Genomic DNA, 6,000 nt, shown 5'->3' on the forward strand with positions numbered 1-6,000 from the left:
GTTTCAGTTAGTTCTGACGAAGGGTCTCGGCCCAAAATGTTGACAGTGATTCTTCCTATAGAAGCTGCCTGGCCTGCTGTGTTCCACCAGCATTTTGTGTGTGTTGCTTAAATCTTCTCAATCTTAATTCTATCCTTTTGTACATATTTCATAATTCTAATGACATTCCATGACTAATCTTCAAATCCTGATTTCAGTTTTCTGATCAATCCCTAAATATTTCCCAACTGGCCCAAAATCTACTCACAAATGATATATTATCCCTCTCCGCTTTTCACAGGGATCATTCCCTCCGTGACTGCCTGGTCCACACGTCCCTCCCCACAGATCTCCCACCAGGTACTTATCCCTGCAAGCGTAAATGCTACACCTGTCCCTACACTTTCTCTCTTACCACCATTCAGGGTCCCAAACAGTCCTTCCAGGTGAGGCAACACTTCATTTGTGAGTCTGTTGGGGTCATCTATTGCATCCGGTGCTCCCGGTGCGGCCTCCTCTACATCAGTGAGACTCGATGCAGACTGGGGGACCGCTTTGTCGAGCACCTCCGCTCTGTCCGCCACAACAGACAGGATCTCCCAGTTGCCACCTACTTCAACTCTGCTTCACATTCCCATTCGGATATGTCCATACATGGCCTCCTCTACTGCCATGATGAGGCCAAACTCATGTTGGAGGAGCAACACTTCATATACCGTCTGGGTAGTTTCCAGCCCCTTGGCATGAACATCGAATTCTCCAACTTTCGGTAATTCCCTCCCTCTCCCTTCCTCCATCCCAGTTTCACTCTGCCTCCTCTTCCAGTTGCCTGTCACCTCTCTCATGATTCTGCCTTCTTCAACTACTCATAGGGCTTTCCCCTTACATTCCTTCTTCATCTTTTCTGCCTATCCCCTCCCTGCTTCCACTCCCCCACCCCTTGATCTTTCCTCTGATTGGTTTTTCACCTGACACCTACCAGCCTTGTCCTTCCCACCCTCCCCCCACCTTCTTTATAGGGCCCCGGCTCCCTCCCTCTTCAGTCCTGTTGAAGGGTCTCGGCCCAAAACGTTGACTGCTCGTTTCCGCGGATGCTGCCTGACCTGCTGAGTTCCTCCAGCTTGTTGTACGTGTTGCTTTGACCCCAGCATCTGCAGTGTACTTTGTGTTTATATATTTTTTAATCTATTCCTTTAGACTAACTGGGAAGTTGTTATGGTCTTGGTGGCTAAGGAGATTGGGCCTGAGGAGGTGGGTTACTGAATTGTGTTTGTCCTTTGGCAGTGGGAATGTAAAGGGACAGCTTTTCCATTGGATCAGCCAATGGAAAGCATGAAACAGAATGAAGATTGTGATTGGCTAGCTGGTTGTCATGACGGCAGGTTGCTTTTGCCCATCCTCAGTCCAACAATCACCTCAGACTGCTGCCCCCCCTCCTCTTTTCTCCACTCTGAGTCCTGATGCAGGGTTTTCTGTCAAAATCAAAAATGATTTTGGCAACACATTAATCATTGTATTTCTTTCTGTAATCTGTCTGCATTAGAGCCACACTTCCTACAAATTTGCATTCTGGCTTGGAAGGTGGACTGTCCCTTGCATATGCAGAATGCCTCTCTCCTGTTCCATCTCCCCCAGTATGGTGTATGAATATTTTATACATGAAATGAATGAATACTGATCCAAATGTCTGAGCTCAAATTCACCTGTCCAATGACTTTCACTTGCTCTTACAGTCCCATTGGGCTTCCCTTTGAAGAGATGCAGCTCAAGTTTGAGTAGTATTTATCACTTCAGGCACTGGCATTAGCTGAGGTGAGCATCCAATCATAAACATGGGGAATATTGAAATCTTCTTCGTTAGAATATGAGGCAGCACACATTTAACAGACCAACATTTCTGAGGGAACTGGAGAAGGGAAAAACAGATAATTTGTATAGTGACTGGAACTTTGTGTCATGGGCATAAGGTACGGGAAGGGTAAGGAAAGGATTGGGAGAATGGGGAATGTGCATGCTTGATGTAGAACTCACATCCAGATTGATGGTCATCACACCGGGAAGTTCCTGGGGGTCTTTCCAGAATGACATGAAATTGTCATTATTGTGCTTTATTTCTGAATAGAGAAAAACTATTGTCTTTTGTAAAAATTAAACAAGAAAGTGAAATAGAAATTCTCATCTTAAATATTTAGATCTTGCCTTTCATATGTGAATTTATCAAAGGTTCTGGGGAAACGTAGATCTATTACATCAATTACATTACCATCTGACCATCAAGTTAATACTTCATGGAGTTTGGAGAGCTATAAATTTTGTTTTGGAGCCTATTCTGGTTATACTTTTTGCATTTTCAGGTTCTGAGTGTTATTCTTCAAGGAATAATCCTATCATCTTTCTATCATCTCTAGCTGTGCTGCTAGAGGCAAGATTTATTTTTCTAGCACCTCAGAGAGACTGAATCAAACACATTTACCAAAAACCTTTCAATTAGTTTGGACAATAACTTTAGATAGATTTTTGCACCACAAGGTTTTGGGGATCAGACCACGAAATGGAAAAGAAGCCAATGATGAGGTCAGTTATAAATTTGTTGAATGGTGGATCAGACTTGAGAATCTCTATGGCTGACTCGTGCTCCCCCTTAAGTTCTTGCACAGTAGTCTTATTCACTGTCTGGATGTCAGTTTCCTCTATTCTCTGTAATTATTACATCCACCTACTATCTATTCCATATATTTTAATTTTTGTTGAACTAATTCATCCAACCAAGAAACTGGAGATTATGGGAGACTATTATACTTCACTGTTCACAGAGAAACTAGGAGCCCCTGTCTTGGACTTTGAGAATGAAACAGTGATACAAGGCATTCACTGTGTCTTTTCTTAGTATCAGCATAATTTTGTTAGCGGTAAAGAGAATAAATCAGTGCTACTCATGTTGTTCATTGCAGTCCTTAAAAATAATGGTGAGTTGGACGCTATAGTCACCGAGCCATTGATTAATCTGCAGTTCCTTGGATATTTGTTGCATGGGATTCAGTTGGACTGTTCATCTATATAGGTTTATATATAGATATACTGAAAATCTCAATGTCTCCCCTCCCCATGTGATTCCCATCTCTTTGTGACAGCCTTGTCTGCAGTTAAAACAGAGAGAAATAGAAAGGGTTCTTTAAGTGCTGACCTGCTTCTTAGCAGTCAGCACGACCCTGCTTCATAAACTGAACTCTGCACCTACTGGGAATTCTACAGGTTCTGGTTAGTCCATGACTCTCTGTGTCAATCGTCACACTGTTGCCTTAAATGAGTTTTGCCTAATTTCTCAAATGTTCCCAGATTATAGTGAGGTTTTGTTTTGTAAATATAACAAGACCGTGAGATCAATTTGTAGTGAAAACTAATTTAGGTTTGTCATTTATGAGCATGTTGAATGCCTGGATATATCCATGAAACTTCAATTGTGTAGGTTGTCCTGTCTTTCTTCACTTATTAATTTGGCCTTTGTTGCTCTCTATTTGGTATCTATATTGTGCATTTTTGATATTGTACATTACACAAACTTTTTTCTTTATATTCAGTTTTATTCTTATTTTCTCACACACACTAGATGTGCCATTATCACCTAGATTTCCCTTGCTTTTTGTGTTTTCCTGGATTCCATTAATCATAGTTTTCCAATATTCTGTTTCGAGGTCTATCATTAAAAATACTTTCCATAGTTTTCTCAATAAAGTCACAATATTTTATGGTCGCTATTGTCCAGATGTTACAAGACACTTATGACTCTTAATTGATCTATTGTGCAACTTTTCCAGTAGTGCTCCCTCTAGTGCAGGACCAACACCATTAAGCAAAGGGTCCGTAGACTCCAGGTTGGGAAACCCTGCTCTAAAGCTATAAGTAATTTATACTATATTCCACTCTGGGTAGACAGGAAACCTTGCACACAGAGTTATGATTCTACTGTAGTCCAGGTGAATGATCCCGACCTGAAATACCATCTGTTGGCTTGCCTCCACAGATGCTGCCCAACCTGCCGAATTCCTCCAGCAGTTTGATTTTTGCTGCAGGTTCCAGCAGTCACGTCCTCCTTCCTCCTTCCTTTCTATCAGCTCGACCTGTCTACACGATGTAATTGAATCATCCGAGATTATCATTCCATTATTTATGCTCTATTCATGCTTTTATGTAATTTCTTCCCAATTTTTCCAGCATGAGGTGAACTGTGCTAAACCTCTATCAGTGTGACTAATCTTTTCTAAACTCATTTATTTATTCCTCAATGTCATCCAATCCATTTATTATTATTTAATATATCTTTTTGTCTTTCCCAGTAGTTTAGATTATATCCATTTCCCCTCTATAGACTATTGATTCTAGTTTTCCAGTTTTATTTTGGATGTTAAGTACAAAGTTCTGGAGGCTATTTACTTTATGGTTAACAGGTGTTCATATTTTTAAAAAAAAATCTTTTATGCTTCTTTTTTGTCTGCTGACTGTTCATTCTATTCTCATTCTATAGTTTGACATAATCTTTTCAGGTTTTAAACATAAACTTCCCCCTCTTATTGGTTCTGAGTATTGTTCATAACCCTATTTAACCCTTCTGCTCAGACACAGATGCCATTTCAGTTCTGCCTGTTGGTGTGGCTCCCTTCCATCCCATTTTATGTGTTTGTGTATTGTAAATTGGAACTTTTTCTTACGACACAAGCCATCCAGACATACAAGCTGTGCAAAAGTCTTAGGCACATGTATATATAGCTAGGGTGACGAAGACTTTTGCCAGAATTGTAGTAATTTTATGTCAAGTCAAGTCAAGTCACTTTTATTGTCATTTCGACCATAACTGCTACAGTGCATAGTAAAAATGAGACAACGTTTTTCAGGACCATGGTGTTACATGACACAGTACAAAAACTAGACTGAACTACGTAAAAAAAAACAACACAGAGAAAGCTACACTAGACTACAGACCTACACAGGAGTATATAAAGTGCACAAAAACAGTGCAGGCATTACAATAAATAATAAACAGGACAATAGGGCAAGGTGTCAGTCCAGGCTTCGGGTATTGAGGAGTCTGATAGCTTGGGGGAAGAAACTGTTACATAGTCTGGCCGTGAGAGCCTGAATGCTTCAGAGCCTTTTCCCAGATGGCAGGAGGGAGAAGAGACTGTATGAAGGGTGCGTGGGGTCCTTCATAATGCTGTTTCCTTTGTGGATGCAGTGTGTAGTGTAAATGTCCATGTTGGCGGGAAGAGAGACCCCGATGATCTTCTCAGCTGACCTCACTATCCGCTGTAGGGTCTTGCGATCCGAGATAGTGCAATTTCCAAACTAGGCGGTGATGCAGCTGCTCAAGATGCTCTCAATACAACCCCTGTAGAATGTGATGAGGATGAGGGGTGGGAGATGGACTTGCCCTTTTTAGATGCCACCAAAAAAAAAAAAAAAATTTCATGACATATGTGAGTGATGATAAACCTGATTCTGCTATAGGTCACTATTGTGGACTGAGAGTGGAAAGGGAGCAGGGACAGGAGAATCATGGTTGGGAAAAGGGGAAGGGAGAGGGGAGCAAGTGGGAAGCATTAGAGAGACATCTTGTACTGATCAATAAACCAATTGCTTTGCATCAAATGACCTTGTCTGGTGACTTGGGGCTGGGAGTGTCTACACCCATGTCACCCTCCCCACCCCTGGCACTCATTCTCTGTCACCAGTCCCACACCCCTCCCGCGGCACTCCACCCTCGCCGTTCCCAACATCCCATGCTCCCGCCAGATTTACAAACTTGCTTTCCGCTCCAAATCGGCAAATACTGTACTGTGCAAAATTTTTACCCAGTATATATATGCGTCCAAGACTTTTGTACAGTACTCTAGTTTTACACTAATAATATTTAAATTTTTAACTTCTTTGGACTGATGTACTGTTGGTAAGAGCGTATGCAGGCAAAAGGAAGTGAGAAAGGGCTGATTAATCATGTATTAAAGTTTCTTCCAGTGAAATGAAATC

Source organism: Hemitrygon akajei, chromosome 32, assembly GCF_048418815.1.
Source record: "Hemitrygon akajei chromosome 32, sHemAka1.3, whole genome shotgun sequence".
Taxonomy (NCBI): domain Eukaryota; kingdom Metazoa; phylum Chordata; class Chondrichthyes; order Myliobatiformes; family Dasyatidae; genus Hemitrygon; species Hemitrygon akajei.